The sequence below is a fragment of the Euprymna scolopes genome, chromosome 17, assembly GCF_053919585.1.
Source record: "Euprymna scolopes isolate OS-2025 chromosome 17, ASM5391958v1, whole genome shotgun sequence".
In the NCBI taxonomy this organism is placed as follows: Eukaryota; Metazoa; Mollusca; class Cephalopoda; order Sepiida; family Sepiolidae; genus Euprymna; species Euprymna scolopes.
In genome coordinates, this window is record NC_136498.1 from 36,725,610 (window position 1) to 36,752,842 (window position 27,233).

The 27,233-nt window shown below is 30.1% G+C and overlaps 1 protein-coding gene across 12 annotated transcripts in view; it reads right to left on the reverse strand.

Annotated features, from left to right (window-relative positions):
• LOC145296730 (receptor-type tyrosine-protein phosphatase T-like) overlaps positions 1 to 27,233 on the reverse strand; it is a 934,355-nt gene that overhangs the window by 678,548 nt on the left and 228,574 nt on the right. The window lies entirely within an intron of this gene.

The window sequence follows — 27,233 nt, forward strand, 5'->3', positions numbered from 1 at the left end:
AATATGATTACATAGCTATTCCATATTTTTGGAATTGACATTATAGGAGATTTCATATTTACCCCAAAATGGACATTACTCTCTCCAGCCCCATCTCAAATATGAAGGTTTGTTAATTCATAGAGAACTCTAGAGCACGGTAAAAAGCAACATACGTATGTGTCTTTCTACTAAACACTACGACTGTGACGTCATTCATCGAGGTGTACATTGAACATTCAGAAAAATATTGTTGATCACATACAGAAACTGATACATTGCCTGGGCTTATTATTTTCTTTCAAACACACCAATCAATCAACTCACATTTAATTATTTTTCAAAATTCTTGGATATGTTACTAATTTCAAAAAAAATTTAAAATAATTTTAACCCACATTATCGAAAAATAAAACCATTGATGTATTGTCTGGGTTTCTTATTTCATAACAAACACAAACAATCAATCTACTCACATTTCATCATTTTCATAATTCTGAGATATATTACAAATTTCGATGAACATTTTTTATTATTTTAGCCTAAAGTATTTCCCCTATCCTCACGAAACTAACAACTTTGATATATTGGCTGGGTTTATTATTTAATTACAAACACACAAATCAATTAACTCACATTTCATCATTTTCCATAATATTATTGCTAAGACAAAAAAATAAAAAAATGAGTTGGTGTCATCAGTTAGAATTAAAGAACCGAGCGATCCAGCCTGAGAAAAAAAAACAAAACAAATGTATGCCCATGCGCACTAAACATAAAATGTCAGCAGCTAATGCTTAATGATCATTTTACATGTAAATTTGCCGATGTCTGTATGCGATACACATGCAGGGAAGCAAAGATATAATTCGCTATAAACCACCCGTGGTGAATGAATATTATTTCCTGAGAATTTCAGTGCTATGTGACCAGTATTTTAAGAGTTCACCAGTAAGATATTTATAAACACACACACACACACACACTCACACACCCACGTCAGAGAGAAATGATTTAATGATTGAGAAAACATTTCCAGTTATAACTTAACTGGAAATCATGTGACGTAGGCCTTTATGTCATACCTTGTCGAAGGCTTGTGATATGTCAAGAGCAATTGCCCTAGAAAGGAAGCCTTTGCCAAGAGATTCGCTAATCATATTATCTATAACCGTTAGCACATCTGTGGTAGATCTTGTAGAACGGAAACCATATTGTGTGTCACTAAGAAGGTTCTTTCTGCTGAGGTGGTTGGCTGTTTTTCTATTAAATATGGTTTCCAGAAACTTACTAATGACACACAGGAGACGTATTGGTCTGTACTGTTTTATTTATATAGATTACAATATATATTTACATACATATATTTACAATATATATTTACATATACATATGCATGTATATATATATATATATATATATATATATATATATATATATGCGTGTGTGTATGTGTGTGTGTGTGTACACTACACAAGAATCAATATAAAATGATGTTATGTATAAATGCTGATTATTAAAACGTAATCCATAATGAAATATACGAACAATTAATTTATTAGTGTGCAATCCTGAACAACATTGTGTCAGTATGCTGTATTCTAAGAGACAATGCTTATTCGTTATTAATGCAAAGTAAAACAGTTTAGTGTTATCAGGCTTGAATAATCTTTATTAATTTAATTTAGTAATCTGTAATTGAAGGGTACTTCGAACATGATTTTCCGTTCTGTCGCCGCCTTTCTGCATGGAAAGCGTAACACTTTTCCAATGGCTATCTTGTCCATTCTGTCAAACTCCATAAATTGTCTCTGGCAGATTCAATTATTGATTTCTGTTAAATTCCTTTTATTGAAATCTCTTCGCTGTAGTCAGCTCATTTCAGGTTTGTTAGCTGCTTTATACTAAGCGAAAATTTCATAATAAATTTTAAAAATACAAACTTTTCCAAAAATAAACGGTGACTACTGCATAATAGTATCCGGCACGATATATTGAACGACATGTACTCCATATTGTCTCCCGATTTTTTAAAATAATAATTGTATGGATTTAATTGTATAATTAATTTCTATTATTTAACATTACGTAGCGTTTACTTTATTTGCTACATATACATATATATATATATGTATATATATATATATATATATATATATATATATATATATATATATATATATATACGTTTTATTTTTTATTACCGTATCTTTCTGTTAAGTTACATATTTGTTTCAGCTAACCGCCCGAGTTTTTGGCCGTCTCTAGCTTCCTCAGACTTTTACAGAAAAAAAAAAATTCTGTAAAAGGCGAAGGAAGCTACAGACGGCCCCCCCAAAAAACGGCTGGCTAGCTGAACCAATAATGTAACGGAACTGAAAGATACGGTAATAAAAAATAAAACGCATATTTGCTCTACAACAGTATTGAGCACTTTCTTCATTTTTTATTGATTACCATTTATACTAAATATCTATCTATCTATCTATCTATCTATATATATATATATATATATGTGTGTGTGTGTGTGTGTTCAATCTATTTAATTTTATACTATATCTTACAATCAGTAACCATCATTTTTCTAACGTGTACTTTCTCTACCCTTCTCTGACTTTCTCGTATAATTTATTTATTTATCTATTTATCTCTCGATGGGTGTGTGTGTCTCTCTCTCTCTCTCTTAATATATATATATATATATATATATATATATATATATATATATATATGTAAACATATATGCGTCTGTGTCTGTGCGTGTGTGTGTGTTTCCTTTTCAATATAACCTGTATATCTCTGAGATTTAACATAATTACTTACTTCAGTTTTACTGATTTAGTTATTTAATGTATAATGTTACATCTTAAGAATATTTCACGAGAAAGAAATATGTAAAAATTTAAGCATGATAATTTATATTTCTTAATAAACTTTCAAACATTTATCGTTATGTATGCTATTAACTATATGTGATTTACATTAAGTATTTTGTTATGATTAAGGCCTTGCAATTACTCCAGTTTGAAATTGAAAAAAACATTATTGTTTTATATACAAAGATTTCATTCTTTTTCTCTCAAATATTTCAAGTAGAATACAGGGCAATTAAAAATCAGTAAATTTTATTGTGAAAAAATTGGATGTATTATTAATCATTAAATATTCAACGATTTTCTTAGTAATACAAAATGGAAAATACATTTAATATAAACTTACCTTAATTGAAGATAGATTTATAATCCTGATAAACTCAGTCACACCAAACTGCTGCATGCATACTATCACAGAAAGGTACTTACCTGAAAATAATAAAAAAAGGTGTTTATAATTTTTATCAAATGTTTACGTTTAAATAAATGTATTCAATGAAACTTTTGAAATATAAATCAATTATAAGTAATATTAAAATGGAAACTTATACTTACTAATAACCGTTATATCATAAGGAACATAAATCTATAGCAAATTGAAAGGATAAATGAGACATACTAATGCGTATGTCACTTTTTAAATATGATTTAATATTCGTAATAACGTTTCAAACGTATGATATTGCAAAAATAAATCAATCTATTTATCTATAAAAGTGAAATTGTCTGTATCGGTCTCCGTGTGTGCACACTTTCATATCAATCTAGTTTGTCAATTTTCAGTCTACTAACTCAATATTTGACATAAGGATATTGAGATTTTGGAAAATCTTTTAATCCGGTTTCGGCCAGAAATTAAGCTGTCAAGAATCAACGTTCAACACTTGAAATTTTAGATGTAGATTACTTAGACATGGGTCAAACTTTTCATTTGATTTGAGCCTAAAATAATAAAGGTTAAGCGGTCAAAATTGGCGTCAAATTAAAAAAAGGAAGACATTGGGCTCTGAGATCTCTACCAACATTTTCAGCCAATATTTAATCAAACATGTGAAAGTTTACAAAAGGTGTACTCAGACATAGAAAAAGCTTATAGTTATTTTTGATCGAAAATTTGGCTGGCAAAACGACCAAAGTTCAAACGATTTTACACTTGTGGTCTCTAGCAAACTATTCAGACGATTTTGGGTCTCAACATCTGGACGTTCTCAGAAATAGTATTCACGTGTGCAGCAAGCTTTTCTCTCAGTTTTTGGGCGATATTTTGGCTGTCAAGAGGTCAAACTTGAAATAGTTGACCTTAGCAGACTCTACCAAACCCCTTCACCAATTCTCGGTCTATAAATTTGAGATTTTTAAATGTAGGTTATAAGGACATGAGTCAAACTTTATATATTCATATATATATATATATATATATATATATATATATATATATATATATATATATATATATATATATATATATATAGGAATTAACGCGCAATCATATATATACATACATACATATATATACATATATATAGATATATATATAGGAATTAACGCGCAATCATATATATACATACATACATATACATATATATATATATATATATATATATATATATATATATATATATATATATATATATATATATAAGTTAGAAAAGCACTTCATCCAACGCATGGAAATTGTTAAACAAAACGTTTTTACTGTAGGCTTTAAAAATAAAGGTACAAGATTCAATTTGAAATTTATTTATCTTCAATGTGTACTTTTACAAATTTTACAAAGTAATGTATGCAAATTGCATACCTTACTTTGTAAAATGTATAAAAGTGCAGTTTGAAGATGAATACATTTCAAATTTAATTTTGTACCTTAATTTTTAAAGCCTATAGTAAAAACTTTTTGTTTAACAATATACATGTCTTGGATGAAATGCTTTTCTAACTTGTATCCTATATTTTTAAGATTATATTTTATTTTATTTATTAATTTGAATTTAAAAAATAGATGAATGTGATTTTGTATGTATTTATAAAAACTCTCCTACTCTCTATTTCAGAGTGTATTTCTCCTCACACCGCAACTCATTTTTGCAACCCCCTCTTTGTATTATTACAGGTCTGAATATTCTCTCCGTTTTAGTTTGTAATTCTCCTCACTTCACAACTCTTTTTTGCAACTCCCTCTTTGTAATACATGTCTGAATAAGAAAATCTGAATTAAAAAAAAAAAACTGAAAAAAAAAATGTTTGATTAATTTTTTTAAAACTTCTTTCAGAATAGAACATCTTTACAATTAATTAAGTAACATATTTCATATAGGTTTTATCAAAAATATTCAGTAGATAACGGAAAAAATAGAGATGAAAATTTCAAAAGGAGTGTATAACTGGTTACGCTCAATAGTAGTCCTCGCTAGCGAAAGACTTTGTTATTGTTATTATATTAGTATTATTATCATTTAAAACATTTGTGTCCTGCGCTTTCGCGCAAGGACTAATATATATAGTATTTGAAGTTTTTAACATTTGAAACCATACAAAAAATTATTTTTTATCATTCGTTAAAAAACATCTAGTCAGTAAGTCATTTTATCACCTCTCAAATTTACTATAATACCAATTTTTTTATTTTTCAAGGGATCATCAGTTGTTTACCGTGAAACACTGTTTCGGGGATATATATATATATATATATATATATATATATATATATATATATATATATATATGTTCGTACAGTTTGGAACAGTACATAGGACCGTAGTAAAGCCTGGCTGAGATACTTGTAATAATTATATCTGATATCGTATTAAATTATTAAGAGTAAAACTAAAAGATATATTCTCAAGTTAATATGAACTGATTTTATGAAAACTATGTTGAAATGCAGTACACTCGCTGCGAAATATGTGTGATAAATATAACTTTTCTGCCAAAAATATTATGTAACGAATTGTTTTTCAATCTTTAGAAAAACATAATTTTAAACCACACGAACTCGCCAACAAGTCATAGGACGCATGTGGGAATCTATACGATCTTAAGAACTCTACATAATAGTTATTTGAATTAAAAAAATCCAAACTTCAATATGGTTCGCATATAAATAAAATTTAAAACACATATTACTAAAACGATTAAACAAGCAGACATATACACGCCTTTACACCCAAAGACGAACTGTTGTGCTCGGTTAGTTGAAAAACAGCTTCGTGAGATTACTTATTCACATTCGAATTGTAAATTTGATAAAGCAGCAATGGATGATACGGTATTACGTCTTTTTCACTATTTTCTCTTCTTTTCCCTTTTTTTTGTCGATCTTTATTTGTACAGATTTAGTTGTTCCTCTTGATTTGTTTTGCTTTTTTTTATTTTAGCTTCTGTTTCATATATTTTATAGTTTACTTAACCAATCAATTTCATCAATTGTTGATATCTCTACGCAATCAATTTTGTCCCCCTTTTTTTTCGTATTCCTCGATAGATTCGCTTTTTTGCTCGTTCTCATGTTCATGAAATCAATAAATGATTCAGCATTTACTTTCAATACCTTTACTTTTTTAGATGCTTCTCCTTTTAATTCTTATTTCATTTATCCTTTCTTGTCTTTTCATCCGTATATAATTTTCTTTTTCTTATTATATCTTGCTTTTTTTACATAGTATCTATATTTCCACTGTTTCGTTTTTTAATTTTCTTCATTTTAGTGACGTTTCCTCAGTTATCGTTTACTTTTATATTTTAACCCCTTGCTCATCTTCGTTAAATCTCATAGACCTTTATCATTCTGATTTTTTTTCTTCGATATATCACGTACTTCGTTCAAATATGTTTGAATACGTTTCGATATAATTCTTATTTTTTACCCATCTTTCTCTTTCCCGTCTTCTTCAAACAGTACATTTTCTATCGATATACGTTTTATTGACTTTAACAGTGTTCTTGCTAAAAATATTCCTCTAACTTCTCGTATCTAACCTCTTTTCTTTTTGAGAAGAACACTTATTTTTTACTGAGTAATATTTGATACAAAATCAAGGGAAGTAATTTTAAGGTAATCATTGCTTTAGAGAATATTGTACGTTGTATAAAAAACATTTCATTAAAGAGAGATCTGCAGTTTTCTGTCTTAAACAGAACATATATAACAGTACAGTCCAAGCTCAGATGAAAAGAATAGTCTCTGCATGAACAAATTCGTTATATACATATATGTGTCTGAAATTTAGGCACAATGTGACTTACTCAAAATAAATGATTGTCGGAAGTCAGACAGTACACTTTCACTGTTCCAAAGTAGGTCTACAACCTAACCTCAACGCAGAAAATGTTCAATGATCAGTTTATGTAAAAAGATTGGAAGGAGCTTCCATCTTTGACAGACTATGGATACCCATGAAAAGGGTGCCTGCGCCTGAATTTTTTTATGGCAAGAGGTACTCAATCGCCAAACACATCTCTCCTACGTCGACATTGTTAAATGCCAGTGTCAAGTTAAGTGTCTCTACCAGACGATTTAAATAAATGTCAAGATAAGTGGGGAGCACACAATGCGCCTAATATTATCAAATGGTCATCAATCTAGCAGAAACCAGGCTCAACGTTGCTTAACTTCGGTGATGTCACGAGCAGCGGTGTGTCAACGCGATTATGTCGTATATTCATTTCGGTTTGTTTGTTACTGCGAGTATACATTTGGTGTACACTCGCAGTAAACATCCACATGTGTGTAATTCACTGGTGGTTATATAATAAAATGTATCGTTGTTTGTTATTATGATATTATTAAAGAAAGTTGTGCATATTATAGCAGTCATGGAGAATTGTATGCTATTCACTGCCTATTTTGGAATAAATATTGCAATCGCCTATGAGGAATGTTTTCATAATACTGGAACTTGTAACTGATGCATTCATAAAATAAACAAGTAATTATGTTGGTTTTCTTTGAATGGTGAAATAATATTAAACACTACAGCTAATTGCAATCAAATAATATTCAAGACTTGAAATTAATAGTTAGACTCCATCCCTTAATCCAATACTAAGAGAATATCGCAATTAAAAAGTACGTGATCTACAATCTCTGCGTTTTAAATGAGCTGGAAAAGAATTTATCTTCTGAAACATCATATAAGTGAACCTCTTTAGTATCAAAATAAATAATAAAAAATTCGAACGACGAAAAGCAGACATATGTTAAATAAACAAATTAATGCTCTTAAAAAAAATAAATATACTAATTTAAAACAGAATGGCCTAAACAAACAAACTTATTTTCTCAAGGTACCCATATGACCAGATATATAAAACGCAATATCGCTAGCGAATAAACGTATACATAGTAATTAAGTAATCAAGTAAGATAATTACTCTTGCTCTGCTATAATTTACGATCGAGTGTTTTGATATATATATATATATATATATATATATATATATATATACATATATATATACATATATATATATACATATATATATATATATATATACATATATATATATATATATATATATATATATATATATATATATATATATATATATATATATATATATTAGAATTTCAGTCCGGCGCAGCCCGGATGTTTGGACGTGTATGCGGAGCAAAGAAAAAGCGGTCAATATTTTTAAATTGACCCCTATTATGACCCCTTAACATTTATTGTTTTGGGCTCAAATCAATTTATTTAGTTAGATCCAAGTCCAAAGAACCTATATCAAAAATTTCAAGTGTTTATACCCAAAATTGGCGGACTAGATTTGTAGAGTTCTCAAAGGTCAAATCGTTGAAATTTGACCCCTTAACAGGCAAATTTCTGGCCGAAAACGGATAACAAAGATTTTCCCAAATCGGTATATCAAATTTCAAGTCTGTAGACCGAAAATTGCCAGAGTTATTGCGTAGGAAAATGCACCCAGACACACACATCCACGTTCACATTATATATATATATATATATATATATATATATATATATATATATATATGTGTGTGTGTGTGTATGTATATATATATGTGTGTGTGTGGTGGCTGTTTGTGTATGCTAATCAGTGAGTAAAATGCGTTGCAATTCCTACTGATTATTTTTCATTCTATAACTGCTATTTCTATATTCAAATATAATTCATTAACTTTTAATACATGCAGATTTGAATTTACTTTCAATTCTTGATATGAATATTTACAAGTGTACCTTTCAGCAGCGAGGATTGGAACCATTTATGCATGAATGTTAAACTATTCTGTCATAGGTTTGCGAATATATATGCTCTAAATATCGAACGGTACTTTTTTCGCGTAAATTTATCGGACCTATGGTTATATACTCAAGTAGATTACAGGACGGAATTTATCAGTGTATAATCCTTACCTATTTTATTTAGCAAATGAGTTTAGAGTATTGTTTTAATATTGTTTTTCTACTTAATAGGAAAAATACATCTTATTAAATGGATACTATTACAATATTTATGTTATATAAATATATATATATATATATATATATATATATGTATGTATATATTATTAAATTGTTGTTTTTAATTAAACAAGTGTTCATTATAATATAGTTAATATTTTATAGTAAAGTCATATTATATGCCATTATTACTGAATAAGATTCTCACATATACTGATTCAATAACAAATGTAATAATTACTAGACGTTTCAAGTGAATGGAAAAAAGATACCTGCATTTCTAATTACAATTAATATTACATGGCCTTTTGGTCAAGATAAAAGTGTAGTATCTGTTCTTCAGATGCTGCACTTCCATTTCTTGTTCTCTTTTGGTGGAGGAGAAATACTTCACCACTGAGACAATTTTTTCATTTTTGTACCTTTTCTCCACGTTAAAAAACGACCCTGGTGTCTAACTCTGTCCCGTGGGGAGGCATAGTAAATAGGTACAATTAATATTACATTTATTTCGAATACTTCTGAAACTTGTAAATCTCCTCGTGTTTTCTTCTCATTATTATTACTAAACTTATGTGTCATAATCTTTGGTGCTGTTGTTGTAAACTAGCAGAACCCACAACCCAGCAGTTTGCAGGACTGAGACGTAATACAATTATTGAAAGTCTTTCAGACAGCGATGATGTTTTCCTCGATCCTTGGAGCTTTAGCATTTTTTATATGCACAAATGAGTTGACTGGTAAGATTGTGTCTAAGATGGGTATAGTTTTCTGTCACTACAATCTGTAATAGACATTAGGTACACATGAATATATATATATATATATATATACACATGAATATGTATATATATATATATATATATATATATATATATATATATATATATATATATATATGCACCTGAGAATGGCAGAAACACTTGAGGATGACATCCACTCTGTAGTGGAATGGGGACAAAAATGGATGATCACGTTCAATGCCGCCAAGATTAAACTAGTTTCATTCAATAATTACAAGAAACCTTCTCTACCACCTACAGCAATGGCCAACGACTCTTTATCCGAGAGTACGTATTTAAAGCTCCTTGGCCTAACGTTCACAGGAAACATGATTTGGTATAATTACATCGACGGGATTCCCAGGGGCGCTGCAAGGAAGGTGGGCTCTCTCTACCGTGCTAGAAAACTACTAACACCGGAAAGTATCCTGCACCTCTATAAGGCAACCATTCACCCATGTATGGAGTATTGTTGTCATATTTGGGCTGGTGCATCTGCTACTCGTCTCTCGCTCCTTGACAAGGTTCAAAAGAGAGTCGCAAATCTGATAGGCCCTGAACTGGCATCTAAGCTTCAGCCTCTGTCCCATCGACGAAACGTTGCATCCCTCTGCCTGTTCTACAAGTATTTTAATAGTGAATGGTCTGACGAACTGTAAGCACTTGTGCCCCCATGACGTGAACATCCAAGACATATCCGACAGGCTGGAAAATTCCGCCCGCACACTGTAGAGATCCCTAGATGTAAAAGATCTTTCTACCCCAGTAGTTTCTTCCCTAGAACCGCTAGACTTTGGAATTCCATTCCAGGTCCCTGCTTCCCCAACTGTACTGTCGTGTAGAAGTTAAAGTGCAACGTGAACCAACATCTTGCTGGCCAAATACCTACATAGTACCCCAGTAGTTGTTGCCAAAGTGGCAATGTGCCTTGTTTGGGGTGAAAATGTAGTAGTAGTAGTAGTAGTAGTAGTAGTAGTAGTAATAATAATAATAATAATAATAGTAATAATAATAGTAATAATAATTATATATATATATACATATATATATATATATATATATATATATATATATATATATATATATATATATATATATATATATATATATACCCAAAGCAATGATCGATACCATAAAGTGGGTTATTATTTGGTGATAAGTAGATGCGTAACATATAATTAATGACTTGCTCATTTATTTAAAAGAATAAAAACACCATTTTTTCCCAACGATTGTCATGACAAACATCACCGTACCCTGACCGCCCATAGTTCAAAGTTCTCGTTAAACTTTCATACACAACACAAATAATTAAAAAAAAATCTTTGAGCATGTTGCTAAGGGTGCTGCAAAAAGTTGAGCCTCCTTTAATATGCGTTCAATTTACTTTCACTCCAATAGTCTAGCAGAGTGAAGGAAGAAACTATAATGTGTAGAAAGCTTCATTTATCTAATATCCTTAACAGAGGTATTCTACTACTTATTCGGTACGGCTACGGTGTGTATGTCGAGGGGACACAATTGCTACGAATTCATCTGAAAACTTTATAGTACAGTACTTATAAAACATACACCTCAATACAGTATTCCGCTGATGGGACAGAGGTTGGTGTTTTATCGATTGTACGGAACCAAATGGATTGGATCATCTTTTCGACCCCGTCTAAGACTGAGAAAATAGTTGTAAAAATACCAGCCCAGATATGGCAAGGATACTCCACGCATGATCGAAGTGTTTTTTTTTTTCTAGAAGTTATAAGTTGCTCTCTAGAGTGAATATTTTTCTTGCACGATAGCAGGAACACACTGTCTTCGCAGCAGCCTGTACAATGTCAATGTATTTCTCCAAAATCATGCTACCTGTGAAAGTAAGGTCGAGGAGTTTCATAGAAATAGCTCTCAAGTAACGTGTTTTTTTTCTGTTATAGCAACCGTAGTTATCAAATAAGTTTAATTTTAGTCGCATTAATTGAAGAACGTTTTCTAGAATTTCTGCCATTGCCTTGGATATCTATGCAATCAGTTTACACTCATGCATGTGATAAAATTTGATGTCATAAGCAAATATAGATCTCTGAGACACGATTTTACCTGGGATAGAATTCATGAATATCATACATAATTAGGCCCAAAGAAAAACTCCTGGAGAACTAATATATTAATATCATCTTGCTTAGGTATACATTAATCTAGGACAACGTGAATTTTTCTCTTGTAATTTTGCTTGGAAGAAAATAGACGGCAACACCCGAGGGGATCCATTCTTCAACAGACTCATCAGCAGTTAATCGTTGATCTATAGAAAAAAAATATCTCGCAAGAGCAGACTTAATGGGGTGTGCATGTAAAATTTTACCGAAGGAGAGAAAAAAAAAGGACGAATACGAATAAAATAAAATATTTACTATTAGAAAACATATATGTACAAGTGTAGGATAAGGAGGTGCGTTAAAATATGTCCCCAAATATGTCTAATGATCTAGCGAATAATTTCTGTTGACAGAGAGAAGGTCTGCAGTAGAGAATCGAACCCGACTCCAAAATCCGCAAGTTATTTGGAGAGTAAGCCTGATGCAAAATATTAGAACAGTCCATTTTATACACATTCTTACACGCTGGATTTTCATGGAGCTCTTGGCCAATGGAAATTCAAAGCTGGGAGAAAGCGGGTAGGATCGACAAGGTTTGTCCAATCTTGTTTTTGCTGGAATATGTTGGATAATTCGAGTTTGAAAATTTAAGGATGTTCGACCCACATAGTCAGCAGCGCACTGACAATTAAATTCATAAACTACATTGCATTTGCGATGTAAGGTAACCATCCTTTAGAACTAGGGGAAAACTATATACCTAATATGGCACCATACAATGAATAAGAAATGTATTAACAATGGCTTTTCAAAATATATGGACATTAGTTATTCCGTATGTAGTTTCCTACGATTGAGAATATTAAGATGTTAGTTTAAAAAAAAAGAAAGAAAAAAGTATGTCAACGACATTTTAGTTTTTTTAAGGTATATCCGACGATGTGTCTCGTGTATATTGTCTCTTATAATAATATTTTCTATATTATTTGTTATTCTTCTATTCTGGATCCATGTATTCGGAATTCTTTCGTGATAAAAAAAATCCAAAATATGTTTACCTTTAATTAACACTAATACTTATATGCACGCCATTTTCTTTAACGAAGACGTGATCTTAGTTAGAACAAAAGTTGAAAGAAACATGCTGCCCCTGCAGATTTTATAATGAGTTCCGTTCGAAATACCATCTAGGGTTCGACAGTAGTATTACGGAGTATTAAAATATATTCCTGAAGACGCTGAGATTTTTAAACTGCGGAAACATTACGAGAAAAATAGTCATGATAAGAACAGTAGTCGAAAAATAAGCCAAATAACATAAATTAATTACTTTCAGATTTTATATAAATACAGACGAAATGGAAAAACACATCCAAAATAAGAAATGACGAAATATAAAACATTGTATTTGTTTTTATTAAATGAAAACATATTACTACCTCGGTTTTCTATTTTTAAATCAATCTTTTCATCGAGGACAACTATTTTTTTATCAGTGTTTATTCGACACGAAGCTGATACGATTTGAATTAAAACAAAGAATGCAAAAGAGACCCTGCCTGTATTTCTACATTGTTTTCATTTACAGAAATATTTTGACGCCATTTGCAGTGGCATTTATTATCAACATATACAATGGAATCAATTGATCGATTCACGCATGAAGACATCATGGAGACAAATCCAAACTCTTGAATATAATTCTTAGTAATTCAATATTGTTCACTCGTATTTCAAATTTAGCCAGGGGAATAGTGATCTGACTATTTTAATTGGACTCAAGTAATAAATAAAATCGAAACTGCTAATTTGTTATGTGCAAAGAGTGATTTCAAAAAAGCTTTAGGCTAAAAAAGATTGACTTATTGATATAGAAGTACCAAATAAATAGTTAAAGTTAGTATACAGTTATATTTTTTAGTTTGTTACTCGTAAATATATGCGCCACGCAGTCGCATATACTCGCTAGAATTGGAGTATGAGATATTTTGATTTAATTAAATACAGTGGACAGGAAAGAATGGAAGGAGTGATTTTTGGACGAACAAAGATACATAATAGATATGTTAATGCCCGACCGGATAACTTTATGAAAACGGCATAGGTATCCCACTAGCAGCTGTCAATAAAGTTTCGACGAGCGTATCGAAACCAATCCATATACAATACTACATATAATTAAAATATATGTATGAGAGGAATGTAACATGATAAATAAAGCTATGCAACTTTTCCTACTAAAAATGAAATCAAATATAGGAGTATTCTTATTGCACAAGAACAGTACTGTAATGATGATGTAATGATGATGTAATGATGATGTAATGATGTACGATCGTATACTACATTATCGTCAACAGATGGTTGCAATACAGAGTATTATGCTCGCTTTGAAACAAAAACGAAAATACAATGATCTCGCAAAAACAGGAGTAAAAGTACCCGAGAAGCACCCCAATAAACTCAAAATGCCGGCGTTTCGCATTTGATGAATATAAAATATCCTTAAGACAGCATGCAGTTTAACCCATCATAACCCATGAGCAAAATCATCTAGCCAATTAAAATGAGATTTTTGATTAGTTAGTAAGCTGGTAGTATTTACGCCAGCCATTGAAAAATAAAAAAAATATATATATATCAATACAGAAGTTACTTAAAGATACGTTCATGTGTTTCACATTTTCTAGATTGTAAATTATTCGATCGGGAAATCCTATTTATTAAATAGGAGGATAAAGGTTATACATACTGCGAACATTAAATTAGTATATAGATGCGATAATTTAATATACGATGCCTGTCTAAAAAGTATCCGACCTTACGCTAGAAAAATATTTCACACACCTGATGAGGTTCGGACCCTAATTTTTTCAAAGTAGAACCCTTGTGCTTGCAGGCACTTAACCCACAGTTACTTCTGCTGCTGTAAACATTTTGAAAGTCTTATCTTGCAATTGTGTTTATCTCCCCAGTCGCCTTTCGCATGCTCTCTTCTCTACTTTTAGAACAAAATCTTTCCAATAGAGTCTTAAATTTTGGAAACAACCCGAAGTAGCTAGAAGCAATGTTTGGAGAGTAGCGAGGTTGGCGAAGGATTTGGATTCCATGTTTGACAAAGAAATGTTGGATCAAATAGTATGAATATGCGGCGTGTTGTAGTGCAGTTGCCGGATTTTCGCTGTTTAAATGTCTGGTCTTTATCGCCGAATTGTGTCTCAGAGACGCCGGCGAATATCTTTGGAGCTGGTTGTCCTTACGATACGTATTAATGATGCACACTTACATGGATATCAAAGAAACAGTCAGCATAACCTTTATTTAGCTTCGCTCCTGTCGCGGTGTCTCAGCCTTGGAGATTCGGGATGCTTCCATTGCGACGACTGTCTTTTATTTCTGGGTCGTACCCGTACGCCAATGACTGATCTCCAGTTATCAGAACTTCTGGTTGTTTCCAAAATTCAAGACGCAACTGAAAGTGTCCTGTTTTGAGAGTAGGAATGACATAATGCGGAACACGACGGCAGAGACAAACGCTAATCCAAAAGGAGATTCCAACGGTGTTTCCAGCAGTGGAAAGATCGGTGGGCTAAATGTCTGCAAGCATAAGCGGCCTACATTTAAGAGAATTAGGGTCCAAACGCGTTCAGGTATGTGAAATATTTTTTCTAGTCTAAGGTTGGATGCTTTCTACACAGGCCTCGTACATAGCATACATTCATCTCCTGCCATACTTTTTTAATAAATAAGACCTCCGGATCACCGAAAACCGGAAGTGAAAATAGAAGAAATCGGTAATATAAATCTCACCTGTCTATTCAAATATATGTATGTATGCATGTATGTCTACCTAATACTTTCGATAGAGGTGATGAATTTTCACGAGATTGAAATGGTGACAAACATCGCAGGATCTGGCTAAAGGAATTAATTCCTTCACCCTCAACTGGGCATTTTTCTATAGGGAGGGCCGCTTTTATAACCGATATTTTAGAAAGGCACCCACTTCTTTCGATTGACTAGCTTTAATTTAAACATTCGGCACTTCCGGTTTTGCGATGGATGCAACGGCAAAAATGTCACGTACTTTTAGTGCCCTGCTCCTCCTTCACGGTACGGGTTCGAGACTGCTTGCCTACTACCACTTTATTTTGTGCTTAACGCACACCTCCAAACAACCCGGGCAATGGCGGGCACCCACACTAATAAATAAATAAAACACACAGAAAATATGCCCCTTTTGGGCCGTGCGTGAAACTAAAATATATCTGCTGGATCTCATGGCGAGGTTCCAAGGGTAGTATCTGTTCTGTATAAAGATGATATAATGATCTCGTAGAGGTTCCGCCGGGCGTCTATACCACGGTTCGCGCCGGACGTCTATGCAATGAAACTGTATTACAAACCTATATACCGATATTGAAGAAGAACCGTAGTAAACAGATATATTTTGACACTGCATTAACTAGGTTACTTAGATTAATATTTTTACAGTTTTAATAAAAGAGCTACAATAATATCGCGGGGTCATTCATGTTGAACGCCCATATAATGCCTTCCAGCAATATATTACATATGAAAGATACAACTGTGGAATTTCCACAGTTCCAGCTAGTACAAAAAACTAATACTCAAACATCATTCTGCACTCGAGATGTCTGATTGAAATCGCTAAATAATCATGAATAGTCACAAAAAGAATTGCAATTTCCAACAAAAATATTCATTTAATATTTATTTAATTGTTGCACATTAACATTTCTTTCATTTAATTATACACATCATCGATTCCTTCTGTTCTCGAATGAACGGCTAAATATAGAAACAAAATGAAAATTCAAGGATTCTTGGCGGATGTCGCAAAATCCTGACAAAAACAAAACAAAAAAAAGCAACGAATTCTTTTATTTTTTCGTATATACTTTATTTTTTTGTAAAAATGATGGCAAAGCTTTAAACAAAGACGTAAAAATAACACAGCTTTTTAATAGAAATGATGTTGATTACCCTGTTGTTTTGAACATTTTTATTTTTATTTTTAACTCAAAAATATTGTAATTACGAGAAGAAAATAATTACCTTGCTGTGCTTTTGTTTCTGGTAATTAAGGGTTTTTTTGTCAAATGTAATCGAATAATCAATTAAATATTTGACCCACTATAATTTAACCTGCTTTATTCAATAGTAATTAAAACTCCATACAAGGTTATAAAAACGATTCAATATTTCATTGAAGCAACATTAAGATATCTGATTTATCTATGTGATTATTGCATATACTAAAATTATTTAAAAGCTGAAATAAAATCGTAGTTATCTGATCCTTAGCAGAGAGAACCTACACAAGCTATTTTGGCTCTGTACAACATAAGTCCAGTTATATGATCCTCACAACTTCCTACAAAAAGACGGTGTTGTCATGGGCTCTGCTTTGGGTCGAACATCTAGCAACTTGTACATGTGTAATTCAGAAAATAAGATCTTCAGCCGCATAAAAACACACACCAATCTACGAACGCTATGTTGATTATATTTAATACTTACTAAAAATGAAACACATAGTAACAGCCTACAACCAGCTTTCCGAAATAACTCTGCGCTTACGTTTACCCAGGAGTAACACAGGTGCAATGTAAGTCCTTATATAAATGTGTTAATAGATCGCAACCACAACGAAATCTCTACTTCGACTTATAAAAAACGAATGATAAAAATGCCTCTACTCTTAATTATTATAGTGAGTGTCACTATCGGTACAAACCCGCTTTTATTAATAACTTACTAATCCGGGCTTGATTAATATACTCTTCGTCAACTATTTTAGAAAATGAATCCAACAATATTAAGCAAATATTAATAAGCAGTAGATAAAACATATTTACACTTACAAATTCAAATCCATTATAAGTATAGAATAGATGAAAACGTTTTAAACGTATTATTAAATGTGCAATTATAGATCCTAACAAAAATATTAATAATTTACTATAAGAAATTTAAAACTACTAACCTGATAAAAACTAATAGTTCCTCCTTAACTGAGTTGCTTGTAAGGACTAACTTAGTTAATGAATTCAAATACCTATTGTAAAGAGTGTATTCGACAATAAAGGTGTAAACCTATACGTAGGTTTGACCACTACCCCGTTGTCGAGGAGGTTATCCAGGCATCGCTCCGAAGTAAGTGCTATATTTAAGCACTTGAGTAATCAACACTTCTGTCCCTTGCAACATTTAGGAAGATCTAAGTTGACAACACAGCTATAGGTGAAGAGAGTAATATAAAACAAAAACTAATTTTATTAGTAATTCCTTTTGTGTTTCAAGTTTTTGTTTTATATTAGTCTACTATTAAAACTACTATTAATAAAATAAACTTAAACCAATAGTAATAACATCCTAAAATGTTTGTTAAGTAATGAAATAAATAAGCAGATGCATAGAAATAATAAATAAAATAAAATAAACATTTATCTAATGAATAGAGAAATAAAAAATAAAATAACAAAAAATATAAAATAAATATCCAATAAAAAATAAAATAATTAATCAATGAAAAAAAAAACAAAAACACTTATACAAATTGTGCAAAACCTGTAAGATTAATATATCCCTAACAGAATGATTGGAAAGTAGGCGTACGTATAATAAATAAGGTGATGAAATCAGTCAGTTCATACCAGAAATAAAGACTGCTATTTGGAAGGTAGAAAAGAGCTTAAATAGAATTAATAGATGAAAATTATCTATTCTATGTAATATATATATATATATATATATATATATATATATATATATATATATATATAGATAGATAGATAGATAGATATATGTGTGTGTGTGCGTGTGCGTGTGTGGGTGTGTGTGTATGCGTGTGTGTACACTAGGTGTCACAAAAATAGCTGAAAGATTGAAATTTTGGATACGCTTGAAAGTACTACTCTACGATTAATATCCACTCCTCAGTATTGCAACCACTCATGATGACTTTATTAGAACTATTATTTTCTTCGCTGGTTTGCTGCACTTTTTTCCATCTAATATTTTATCGATTTAGATATTTTTGAGAAAGCGTGTATACACACACACACACATACACACACACACACATATATATATATATATATATAGAGAGAGAGAGAGAAAGGGAGAGAGGTAGAGAGAGAGAGAGAGGGGGAAATGAATATGTAAAGATACGATATATACATCTGCTAAACACATAGGTTGAATAAAAAAGCACCTTTTTATTGAATGAAATTGAATTGTACACGGCAATAGATAGTGGACAATAGTATTCACTTAAATGAGCAAGACATAATCTGTGAAAACAACTCGCTAAGTGGATTGAACAATATATCATATATTTACCAATAAAATATTGCCAGTAAGGCAAATTGTAAATAGATTCGCAACTGCGCAAGTAGAGTAAAACAGTTATTCTTGTCTGTGTTAACTTTTGCTATGATTATTTGACTCTCATGCATCTCTGAAACGTGACAATTGATGCATTATTACTGCAAGCCTAGATTCCGAAAGAAGTCTATAGCGAATAAAAGATTTCGCTATCTTTAAACGCATATCTGTCTCAGAATAAACCGCAAAACGTGAATCAAAATTGCGAAAGACATTTACATAGTTATATCTCACATCTTATTCAAACGAAGCTGGTTCTACCAAAACATAATTAGGATACTTTTGTGATCATGTTTTAATGGATTTGCCAAGCATGAAAAATGTCACTGTAACGTCCAGGAAACTGTCATTTGCATAGCTCTACTTCTGCATTAAAAAAAGTGCTTATGATTAAAAAAACGTTGGAAGGTTCTACTTATAGACACTGGCGATAGGAACTGATCGATTAAATAGTGCGACTTCCTTCTTCAAGTAACCAATAAGAAACCAGAATAGATCGATAAAAATTGAACCTTTTCGAATTCCCGCACATTATGTTTCGTCTCAATAAGAAAAACGTGTTATATTCTTTGTCTGCAAACTTTTAAATTTCAAGACTTTTATACAAAGCAGCTACTCATTAAAAACTTTTTTTCACCTGCCAAAAACTCTTTTTCATTACTAGGATTTTACAGATCAGCTACCCACCGAAAACTCGTTTGCATCACCAGGACATACACAGATTAGCTACTCACCGAAAATCTTTCTTTTATTTCCATTACTTACAAAGTTTAGCTACCTACCAAAAAGTGTATTTTATCTCTAGCATTTTTAATGATTAGCTACCGACCAAAAACTTCAGGGCTTATACAGATTAGTTTTCAACTGCAAACTTAATTTCATCCCTTGGACTTGTTATGATTGGTTTCCCACCAAATACTCTTTTTATCTGCAGGATTTATACAGGTGAGCTACCCACCGAAAACACTTTTTACGCTTAGTGATTTGTATAGGTTAGATACCCATCGCAAACTATTCTGATATCAAACATGACCGTCAAATCTGAAGCTATCAATAGAAATAATAACCAAATTACCCCATATATATATATATATATATATATATATATATATATATATATATATATATATATATATATATATATATATATATATATATATATACATATATATATAACTATTTACTACAATAATTAAATACCTACAGACACCACTGTTTCCTCCTTTCAGGAATTATCAGTGCAGGATGTCACGATTAACGTCAGTTGAGAAATTCGAACCCTGGAAGCATATATATATATATATATATATATATATATATATATATATATATATATATATATATATATATATATGAATTTCTTTTCAACAAGCGAGTTTTTTAATAAAACACTTTCATAATAAAACAAACTTGGGGATATGGAAAGAACATGAATATTTATCTTAGATTTTCTCAGAGTGTCGACTGTTAGGATATATAATGGCATACTCTGTAAATAACTGCTATATACTAAATGTAGGAAAGAAGCTAAAATATTGCAAATTTATAGCAAGTAGTTTACCATTAAAATCGTCCTAATAATTTTAATTAATATTATTGTAACATATACTACATTAAGTGTACGTTATGCTAAGCACATGACGTAGATTTTTTAATCTTGTGATATTATAAACTCACTGGCACATTTACAAGGGAAATATTGCTATAACTTCATTGTTTTCTCCAAACAAACAACTGGTTATTCTCACGTGGATACAGAATCAAAAATCAGTCAATTTGATATTTGTGTTTGTCACACAGAAACAAACATATGAACGTATCAAAACAATAAAAAGCGACAAATATATTTTAACAAAAGAGTGTAAACAATAATAAAATTACAAGAGATTTCGAGTGTACGTTTTTGTTCAAGATTTCTATTAAATATCTGTCCTCTCTATATGACAATAACCTAATGTAAATTCACTTTATACAAATAAACACTGCAATCTGTTTACATATAAACGGAGGTATTGATTCAAGAGTATATGACAAATGGCGATCGAGATTTGTTGAGGACAGAAACTACTATTTGTATCTTAACGGAGATTTTTCACTTCTTTGATTGCTTGTCTATTTATCATTAATGTTAGGTGATTATTATTATTATTATTATTATTATTATTTATTTTTATTTTTTATATTATTTATCGTTATTAAATATGATTTCAAGTGGATGAAAGAAAGGAAATTTTACCGAACAACAAAATAGAATCATTTTTAATAATGAAAATGACATGTTTTACTCTCATAATGTTACACGATTGATGTTCCAATAGTAATTCCTCCTATTTTTTATTTGAAACAGATAAAGAACCACGAAGGCGGAGTAGTACCATTAAAAGGAGGAATCTTTTGTGCTCCATAATTTATTTTACTGCGTGTTTACTGTTATCTTCTATTAACCTGCCAGCGATGAACAATGGCTGAGTAACGGTGTCCAGAGCGAACTTTGCTATACGGGGGGCGTTTAAAAAATAAAGCTTTCGTTTTTTGTTTTTTTTTATTCGAAATCCTGATACGCTACACGCACGCGACAGACAATATTAAAACGAACATCCATTTTTGCTCCAAAAGTTATTATTCCACACTACCATTCTCAGTGCTTTTACTCCAAGAATTCAATGACCTATATCTGCTTCTGACGTAAGTAAATGGCAGTGTTTTTTTTTATTTTTTATTTTTTTTTGCGTAGAGTCTCAAACTCTCATTATGTGAAAAAGATAGATTCAACTTTCAGCTCATGAATGCATCTTCTGTCACCATCTCACCATATCATCGCAAGATGTAATTCACTATAATCAATTAGGGCGGAACAAAAAATAGGAGACATTACTTTTTGAACCTCCCTCAAAGTAAACTTTCTAACATAACAGTTCTAGTGTTATGCGTTCTATCTTAATCCATGTTTATGCCCGCTAAAAGCTAGAAACATGCATGTGCATGTGTATATCTTTTGTGCAAGTAATAATATTTAATACTAAAATAAAATTAATACGTCCCATAAAAATCAAGGAGTATAAATATATATATATATATATATATATATATATATTTATATATATATATATATATATATGTGTGTGTGTGTGTGTGTATATATATATATATATATATATATATATATATATATATATATATATATATATATATATCACTTTCTTATTATCCCCATTCCCTCTGCTTACCTTTTTGGTATCAAGTAAGATCTATGACTTACTTGAAGATTCATTTCATACTTTTGCAAGCAAAATCCGATACCACATTTTGCTAAATCCTACCCTCTGATGAGAAAGAAAGTATTTCTTCGAAAATCCGCGGATTAAGTACTATCCATTTATTTAGTGCTTCCTTTTTAAAATTAAATATGTTTTTATCTCTGTTTCCATGTGTTTTTTAACATGTTTTATTAACTAATTGTTCTGATATAAATATATATATATATATATATATATATATATATATATAAATATATGTGTAAATATATATATGTAAATTATATATATATATATGCAAATTATATATATATGTAAATTATGTATATATATATATATATGTGTAAATACATATATATATATGTAAATTATATATATATACACATGTATATGTAAATCATATATATATATATATAAATATATATGTGTAAATATCTATACACATATATATATATATATGTAAATTATATATATATGCAAATTATACACACACACAGACACACATACACACACACACACATATATATATATATATATATATATATATATATATATATATATATATATATATATATATACATAATAATATTCAGGTTTGAGGTGTTCAAATGTCAGAACTAATGAAGATAACGAGGCTGTTACATAGTGCTCAATAAAGAGAGCAGTATATATATATATATTATTTTATTTGTGGTAAACAGTTACATATGGTCGCTTCAAATAACCATCTGTTTCAATCAAAGGGACTTCATCAGTCGACCTGGAACCTCTCGACGCCAAAAAGAAAACCTTCTTTCTTTTTGGCGATGAGAGGTTCCAGATTGCCTGATGAATCTCTTTGACTGAAACAGATGGCCATTTGTAACTGTTTACCTCAAATAATAATAATAATAATAATAATAATAATAATAATAATAATAATAATAAATATATATATATATATAATTATACGTTTATATATATATGTGTGTGTACATATATAAAAAAGTATTTATATTCTAACATTTTTGATTAAAATGAAATTCACAACTTATGTAACACTTCCAATTTGATTATCAATTTTCCCTCTAATAAACAAATTAAAATCTCGATTAAAAATGTAACAGGTCTTGTTTTTATGAGTTGTTTTTTTATCCAAACACTATTAAAATTCTATGTAAAATCCGTCTAGCATAATCAGCTATTATCTATCTATACATAAACTCTCTAGAAAGAGAACCCAATTTACCGGGCTATATAAACATTTAAGAACAATTGTACGAAGGGTTCTTTATAGTCCCTCTTATGAAAATTATTATTACAAAACTGATGATTAATTTTCAATAATTTTTCTACGCCATGGCAATGTAATTCATATTTATATACTACAAGGGAAATATCTTTTAACGAATTTGGAACTTGAACTAACAAATATTTGTTATGTTGGACGAAATCAAGATTGTTTCCAAGATATTTTAATGATCAGTTACAAATCCTGTTGAATAACATAACTATTATATATTCCATATTTTATTTCAACTCTTCTACCTATAATCACCAATGTTATAACGCATTATATTTTAATATTTTACACACATACCTGGCTCTTCTGATAAAATAAACAAATAATAGTAAATTTGATAGCATTATTCAGGTACTCAACATTTACATATTTTACATATATTCTGTTTTAGTTTATGAAATTGTTGTGTATATCCGTGCAAATAGTTTTAGTTCATATTTGTCTGATACAGAAATATGTTTTCTATACTTTTCCTTAATAAAACGATACTCGGGAGGCGTATTGTGCTCATGTTGTTTCACACTTAAAGCTATGATTTGCACGAGAAACCTTATCTAAATCATATTTTTTCAATGCTGATTAAACAAAGTTTAAGTTTTCAAAATATCATTGTATTCTTTAATAAAAAGAGATTGAACAAAAGGGACACGATCGATAATTATTTGTGAATGTTCTACTGGAAAATTTCCTTTATTTACACGTGAAATCTAGAATTACGTTCTATAATTTAAAATGTTTTAAACTTGACATTTTAGAGGATTCTTTGGACTGAGGATATGCACTTTTTAGTATTCACAATATCTTCAGCATTAATGTTTCGCATTCATTCATTATGTTCTCAAATTCATGATGTATTTTCATTCTTTTGGCAGTTATGTGTTTTAATGTGTTTTTGCCGATAATGTTTCTTACATTTTTATCAGATTTTGTCATCCATTTTTAATTTTATCTATTATACAATGTATTCAATACTGATTCATGTAGTTATCTGAATATCCTTGTGAATATATATATATATATATATATATATATATATATACATATATATGTAAATATATATATATATATATATATGTATATGTATGTGTGTGTGCGTGTGTACTCATTCACAGTCAAACAGTTTTTCTGTGTGATAGATCTACGGTAGCTGGAAGAGATACTATCTCAAGCCGAAACTGAACCTGAACTGCCTAGGTGTCACTCGGCGTACCTGAGTCTTATGATATTTGGATGTTGTTAAGATGTAAATTTACTTTTAAACTACATTGATTAGACGAAGAGGATTGCATTTTACGCTAGCGGCAGTTTGTTATTTATCCTAACTCAAAATAAAATACCCCCACACACACATATATATATACATATATATATATATATATATACATATATACATATATATATATATATATATATATATATTATATATACGATCAAAATAATGGAAATAGTATCACGACAAAATAGAGAAATAAAAAGGAACAAACCGTATCATGTGTCCATCAACGTCTCGTCTTTATTTCGAGAGGAAGTCTGGAAATAATGACGAAATATACGGTTTGTTCCTTTTTATTTCTTTCGCTCTCTCTCTCTCTCTCGCTCTCTCTCTCTATATATATGTATATATATATATATATATATATATATATATATATATATATATATATATATATGGACATTGATAAAATTATAACCCGATTGAGACACCTGTGTTTGATGTTAAAATATTGTTTACTTATGTAATCTTGTTATATGATATTACCTATTTTAAAATTATACGTTTACAGAAAAATATTAGGTTGGTGAAAAAAATGTCGTTATATATATATATATATATATATATATATATATATCTATATATATATATATATATATATATATATATATATATATATATATATTAGTCCGAAAGTTATGAAAAACATTGGCACCGTCGTTCTCAAGCCCAACATTAAGGGGACGAGTTAATGGTAAAACGTAAATGATGTTAGGCTCTCATCAGCAATGTTGTTTCTGTCTGTGGAAAACAATTTTAGTCCCACATTTATTTCTTTATAATGATGTTCATTTTTATTTAACTATAGCTTATTCCTATCTCTGTATATTTTATTTTATTGTAATATGAATTTTCTAATTTTATACTTCATTATTTAATGCATTTTAGTAAATATGTACTGATCGGTTTTTGCATAATTTCCGGCCTGTATTCTGTAAATGTAAGCTCCTGCAAGTGAGATAGCAACTTTATCTTATTTGTTTCAGTTAAGGGGAGATAATCCATGTTTCAGTTGGTCCAAGGGAGGCAATTAATATATCTTATTTATTTTTAATATTTTTTATTTTATTTTATTTTATTTTATTTTAAATAGTTGAGAGAGGTATGCATACTATTTGATTTCTAAGTATTTTATATATGTGTATTGTATTCTTTAAGGTGATCCTAAAATTCATGTTAATTTTTACTGTACACTTATACTTACAATTGCCTAAATTCACATGTTCACTACACTAATTTATGTGCTAAGTTTACTGCATCTAGAATAGTCTTGAAGAAATTCCTTTAGGCGGGGTCTTCGTTCGTTGTTCTCTCCTCCCAGTTCATTAGGAAAGCTTGCCTCCTATGTAAACAGGCTTTGAGGGTCTCACTGCGTACGTTCGAACAGGTCTTTTGAGGGTAATCAATAGTCTTTATAATTCGGTACTTCACAACTATTAATATATATACATGCATACATATATATATATATATATATATATATATATATATATATATATACGTCAAAAACGACATTACTTTTCACCAACTTAATATATAATGCTTACTGGTGTGGAATGACTCTTTCTGTGTGTGCGAAACATCACTATAAAATTTAGGTCTGAATATTTTGGCTACTCAGAAAAACAATATATTATTTGCAGCTAGGGAAAACTTTATTTAGCGTGTAAAAATATCTTCAAGTCGGTCAATATTAAAAAAAAATCCAGTGGATCTTAACAGACGTAAATAAGTTACTTCTGAGCATGCGTACATATATATTTTTTCAGCTTGAACTTGAGTACTTTTAGTGTTTTTTCATCATATACATATATATATATATATATATATATATATATATATATATATATATATATATATATATA